Source organism: Nannospalax galili, unplaced genomic scaffold (assembly GCF_000622305.1).
Source record: "Nannospalax galili isolate Female #2095 unplaced genomic scaffold, S.galili_v1.0 scaffold576, whole genome shotgun sequence".
NCBI classification, from domain to species: Eukaryota; Metazoa; Chordata; class Mammalia; order Rodentia; family Spalacidae; genus Nannospalax; species Nannospalax galili.
The window spans coordinates 1,442,372-1,449,067 of record NW_008339223.1 but is presented as its reverse complement, the minus strand read 5'-3'; positions in this window follow the sequence as shown (position 1 = coordinate 1,449,067).

Genomic DNA, 6,696 nt, shown 5'->3' with positions numbered 1-6,696 from the left:
CTGAGTTTGGTTCCCAACACAACATGATAGCTAAGAACTGTTCTAACTGCAGTTCCAGGGGATCTGATGCTCTCTTCTGACCTCTATGTGTATTGCATGATACTAGTGCACTTACATGCAGGCAATACACTCAATTAAAAAAAATAAAAAAATAAAAATAAAATATAAGAAAAAAATCTTTCTTATACAAAAGTACATGTTTCTTCATAAAGCAGGTTAAAGGTCCACATTATAGTTATATCTGAGGAAGAAAGGCTTAGGAAAGTTCACTAACATCAAACCAAAATTGACACCCACATATCTGACCTCCTTGAACACAGCAGTAAGTTGCTGAAGGAGCACAAAGTTGGAGTGAGGGGAATATTAGCCTTACAAAACTTTTCTTCAGAGCCAAGACCCACACATAGTGGCAAGCTGATAACAACCTGGGGATATAACATCTGTGGGCAAAGTATTGTCAGGGGATCTAACGCAAATGAGTGGAATGACTCTGACTAAGTTGTACTGAAGCTTATCTTACTGATGGCTCTGAAGGAATGTGACTAAGCCAGTCACAGATATGACCTTCCTTTTACAAGCACCAGTACCGAGTTCACATCCGTAGAGTGGAAGAGGCATGATATATTTCTCAAGGAGCTTTGACAATCAGTATTTAGTTGCATAACCCTTCCTTCGCCTGGCCTCTACCTTCCAAAAATGTGTGTCCCTTTAGCACATAATCCAAACATAAGTACAAATACATTCTCCATAAAATACATCCGACTAATTCATTGCTTGGAGATTTGAACAGCAAAGACCGGATTTCTAGCCTCTGCTGAATGACACTTTATTGGAAGAAAATGGAAGATAGAAAAATCTTCTCAGACAAACTATTTTCTGTCATAGCTCTATGAAATGGGCGAAGGATTTTTAACCAATTTCCTTTCTTTATCCTGGCTGCCATCTAAACAGTTTAGTGCCAGATGGGTGGGAAGCAGTGACACGATCAGGAATTTGTCTATTTAAAATGTTGAATATGATCTTACTGCCGGAGATTATCAATGACTTTAAATAGAAATCCATCATTTCTGTGGGTGGGTAGGAAAACGCCTTGACAAGGCAACAAAAACCCACTTCATCTGCTGAATCCTTGAGGTGTCTTGTCACAGGGAGTGGTCACTGGAGCCAAACAGGTCCCGAGGGAAGTCTAGTGTCTGCTACTCGCAGAGCTGGCTTCAGAGTAGTCCTGTGTGTTTGTAATTGGCTATGATGTTTGGATGCTAATAGACTGATTCTGGCCAATGGTTCCTCTCCAAAGAGGGGTTTCCTGGCTAGCTCTCCTGTGACAGAAATGCCAAGATGGGAGTTGCCTGGAGACTCCAAAGATGCAGATTTGTTTGGCTGAACTCCGATTGTGAAGCCAAGTGCTGCAAAGTGAAGGGAAAACAAACACGAGACCAAGCTTGAACTGTAGTCAGTAGGTCCCCCCAAAACATCTGGCTCCTCTGCTCTCCAGTGCTATGTTTTATATTTCAGAGTATATTTAGTAAACATGTCACTAGTGATTGCCAGTCACGAGTCCCTTCCCGCTCTTTCCTTTAATGGTTTTTGCTCTTTCCTTGGGTCAGTGCAGTGGGCTGAATCTAAATATGAATGTACATGTAGTCCATGCTGGACAGATTGGGAGACCTGCTTTTACTAGTACTAAAGCTTATTTATAGCATCCACTCTGTATGAATCAAGGAAGTACTATTCACACCTTTCTCTTCTCACCAGATTTGGCTAGTTCTCCTCTCTTGAGAAAGCTGAGCTTTCACATTCACATTAATCACCACAACTTACTATGAACTTATAGACTCATGGAAAGTGTACGATTCTGAATTTAGTTCAAAGGACAATATTCTTCTGCATTTGGGACCATGTAGGAATCTGTCAATTGAGAAGTGAATGCTCTTCTGAAATATGAGGCCTCCTCATACACTTCTACCACGCTGTGGGCACTCATGGAAAGTGTACGATTCTGAATTTAGTTCAAAGGACAATATTCTTCTGCATTTGGGACCATGTAGGAATCTGTCAATTGAGAAGTGAATGCTCTTCTGAAATATGAGGCCTCCTCATACACTTCTACCACGCTGTGGGCCTCATGGACCATGGTCTACCACGTGGAATCATTGAACTTTGGTCCCAAAGCAGACACTTCTACCACGCTGTGGGCCTCATGGACCATGGTCTACCACGTGGAATCATTGAACTTTGGTCCCAAAGCAGACACTTCTACCACGCTGTGGGCCTCATGGACCATGGTCTACCACGTGGAATCATTGAACTTTGGTCCCAAAGCTCGATGAGTGAGAAATGTGAGCCCAAGGAAGATGATACGTAAGTGATCTGGATTCCTTGGTAAATTAGTTCACAGTGTAGTTGTTGAATAGGGGCACTCTGAAAACACTGAGCAGTTTGATAGAAGTTGGTTTTGTTAAAGTTTGGAAGCACATAGCAATTTGGTATTGCTGCAAAGTCCAAGCATGTTATTTTGAAAAAAAGCCTTAGTTTGTGACAAATTAGAATTGATTTTTCAAATGAGCCTTTATCTTAGATGGTCCAAGGAGTATTGACCAGGTGGCAAAGAATGGGAAGAAATCATAGGCTAAGGGGACAGCATGTGTGTTACAAGCTGTTTAACAGAGCCTCCAGAGATATCCAAGTCCTGCTTCTTAGAACCCACAAGTTCTCTTAGATTAAAAAAAATGTTTTGTCGGGTGTGATAGGTAAAGGATCTATGCACCTCCTGTAGCCTGAGCACAGGGCTGCATTGTGGGAATTTAAGGATGAGTGGGAGACACAGCTATTCACAGATCTCATGGTTTGATAGAGGAGACAACAAAAATATACCAATATTTAACTCTGAAATGTGAATTTTTGCTTTCTTTAGACACATCAAGGGCACCTTTCTGCCGCCGTGATGCCTACTGTCCAGTAGAAACAGTTTCTATCGTGCCCATGGAACCTGCTCCTTTCTTTAAGACACATAAATATCTTCCTACTAGTCAGAAACCAGCAGTTTGAAACCCTCCATCACTAAATTAGTGATGTGGATCATGACTGCAGCAAAGAACACGGAGTCAGAAGTGTGAGGGGCTAAGCTCTGCAGCCAAGGGAGGTTTTCATGGGCTTATGTCCAGGTGAGCCCATTTCTGCCAGGCTACGGTGTATGTTTTTAACTTCTGCTATAAAACATCAGTTGCCTAGAGATCACAAATCAGGTACATTGCACTCAGTGCTGAAAACATCTCATAATTTACCACAGTAAATCAATCAATGTCTCCCTAGAAATACTGGCTCTGGAAACAAGAGGGGCAGAGACAGGAGACTGCCCAGAGGTTCTGTTGGCTTAAAGGGTTTTCTCAAAATAGTAAATCCTAGGCCTAGAAAACCACATTAGAGATCGTTGAATGATGTTTTTGCAAGTGATAGAAAAATGGCCTCTAGAAAGTTGTTTATTACTTGTTAGAAGAAGCCTGTTAGTCATCACAGCCAGCCAGTTCTCAGTGGCCTGGAGGACCATTATTCCAAATCCACACTCTATATAGAATTCTTTGGACCCTGTGTCCATTTCACCATGAAGTCTTGACGTCTGAAGAAGGCATAAGATGTATCTGAGAATCTGAATCTTTGAATTCCCTTAAAATAATTTTTCCTTTGATGAGAAACCCCCTATTAATATCAGAATTATTCTTTTCTTTAAACGCCAAGGGAAAAATACATAAAGCCAGACACCAGAAACAGGTTCTGTTGTCAAAAAGCCAAAACTAGTCACGCTGACTTTTTTTTTTTTTTTTTGTGACAGTCTCCCTGTAGCCCCAGCTGATGTGAAACTCACTATGTAGATGAGACTGGCTTTGATCTCACAGACATCTGCCTGCCTCTGCCTCCATAGTGCTGGGATTAAGGTGTGTACCACCATGCCCAGGAGACATACTGACTTGATAAATAAATAAATTAATTAATATGTTCCCTTAATTTTAAATTCAGCATTCAGAATAATGAGTTTCATCATGGCATCTTTGCACATGTATGTCGTTCTGCTTTCTTCTTACCTGCCTCCCTCCCCACTGCCCTCTCTCACCCCTGCCCCTCTGGTACTTTTCCTTCCTAATAGCCACCATCACTTATGCAATCTGAACTCCACTGTGTTCTTGTCTCCGTCCCCTTGCTTTCAATCTCTTCTCCCTCACAGTTGCCTTCCTACTTTTATGACCACACACACACACACACACACACACACACACACACACACACACTTACATTTAGATTCTGCATGTGAGAGAAAACATGGGGCATTTGTCTTAGTGAGTCAGACTTACTTCACTAAACATTACGATTTCCAAATCCATCCATTTTCCTACAAATGTAGTGATTTCATTCTTCTCCACAGCCTGAAAAAATTCCGTATGTACATATATCACATTTTAAAAGACACCTTTATCTGTTGACATTTAGGCTGCACTGGTGATTGTCAACAGTGCAGCAATAACACGGGTACGTAAGCGTCTCTGTGTGATGTTGATTTAGAGTTCTTCAGATAAATGTCCAGGAGTAGTACAGCTGGGCCCCATGGTTTCCCTATGTTCAGTTTTTTTTTTGAGGAACCTCAGTACTGACTCCCATAGTGGGTTATACAAGTTTACATTCTCACCAGCAGCAGTATATAAGGGCTCCCATTTCCCAATGTTTGTTGTCATTTGTTTTCTTGATGATAGCCACTGTGGCTGGGATGAGACAGAATCTCAAATCAGTTTTACTTTGCATTTCCCTTATAGCTAAGGATATCCAACATGCTTTGAAATTTCTACTGGCCATTTGTATGTCTTTCTATTCAGTACACTAGCCTATTTATTGGTAGGATGATATGGGATTTTGGTATTTAATTTTAAGAGTTCCTTATAGAGTCTAGATACTAATCCACTGTCTGAATATTTTTCCCATTCTGTGGGCTGTATCTTCACTCTGACAATTGCTGTGCAAAAACTTTCCTATTTCATATAACCCCATTTGTCAATCATTGTGATTATTTTCTGTGTAATTAGAATCATTTTTCAGAAACTCCTAGCTTATGCTTATATTTGAGATGCTGCACGTGTTCTCCTCTAACACCTTCAAACTTTCAGGCCTTGCAATGATATATTTGATCCATTTTAAAATGATTCTTGTGTGGGGCGAGAGATAGGGATCTACTTTCATTCTTCTACATATAAATATCTAGTTTTTCCAGCACTATTTGTTGAAAAGACTGTCTCTTTTCCAATGTGTTTTTAAAAGATTTATTCATTCAATTTTATAGTATGCATTTTTGTCTGAATGTATATATGTGCACCACCTGTCTGCAGATGCCCACAGAAGCCAGAAGAGGGTATCAGATCCCCTAGAGTTACAGGTGTTTGTGAGCAGTCTGATGTAGCTGTTGGTCACTGAACCCGGGTCCTCTGCAAGAGTAGCAAGTGCTGTTAACTGCTGAGCACTCTTTCTAGTCCATCAATGTTGTTTTTTACACCTTGTCAAAAATAAGTAACTGTAGTTATGAGTATTTATTTCTGTGTCTCTATTCCATTGGTCCACGTGTCTGTTTTTGTTTTAGTACCAAACACAGTATGTTTCTCTGTGGCTCTACAACTCTACATGAAGTGCGATATGCACTCTGAGAAAGAAACGTTGGCACATAAGCCATAAGAACTCACTGGAAAGGCAAAAAAAAATACAAGGGAAGAATTGTTTGATGCCTAACCAGGAGAATGCAATACAGCCTTCTAGCTGGAACTTGAGCCTCAGTAAAGAAAGAGCAAGCTCAATAATGGGCACAAGACTCTCTCCATCTTTGGTTTCAGTGTCTGATATCAAGAACAATCACAGTCTGCTGCATTGTTTGGGGTTTTCCTTCTTGTTTAAGTATTGGATGTCTTCTTATATATTTCCTTCTTTTCCAATAATGATGTGACAATTGCCCATGATGTACCAGCACATTGTTATGAGGTCGACAAAGCAACAGCAAAGTCAGAGGAGGCCGCTGACCTCATAGAGCTTATATTAATGAACCAAGAGAATAAACAGTGAGTCTATCAAAGTCTGTGAGTACATTGAAAATCTCTGACACCATGGCCCCTGTTGTCTTGAAAATATGAAGATGAGAGACTGTTTAAGGAAAGCCCAAAGTCTAACCCAGCCTTGTATTTTTAACCTATCATTTATGTTGTCTGACAGAAGAAAGTTAAGTTTCGATACTGGGGCTTGGAAGGAAAAGGTAGGGTACGATATATTGGATACCTGCCACTCAGTTATTTACTCTCAGCATCTCTCTTATCTCTGTTAGAAGGACATACTGGGAGATCACATATCCTCATCTGGCCACACAGTAAAAGGAGCCACATCTCCTGTTTGTCAGAGAATACACTTACCACTCCTTTGCCTTTCCCAACCACAAAGTTCTGTTTGACTATATGCATTTTAAGTAACTGCAGAGTATGAAAAATTCTTAATGAAAATAGTCTTTGTCTCTTTTGCTGATATTTCAAAGATGATTCAGATATGGTGGTTCTATACATGTTTTGGAGAAATGTCCTGAGAAATGGTTCTGAAACTTGTGATGATTTTTCCAAATGAAACTACCTGAGATTCTTCCAATCAGACACCATCCAGCACCAGGAGTCATTTGCATTCTGC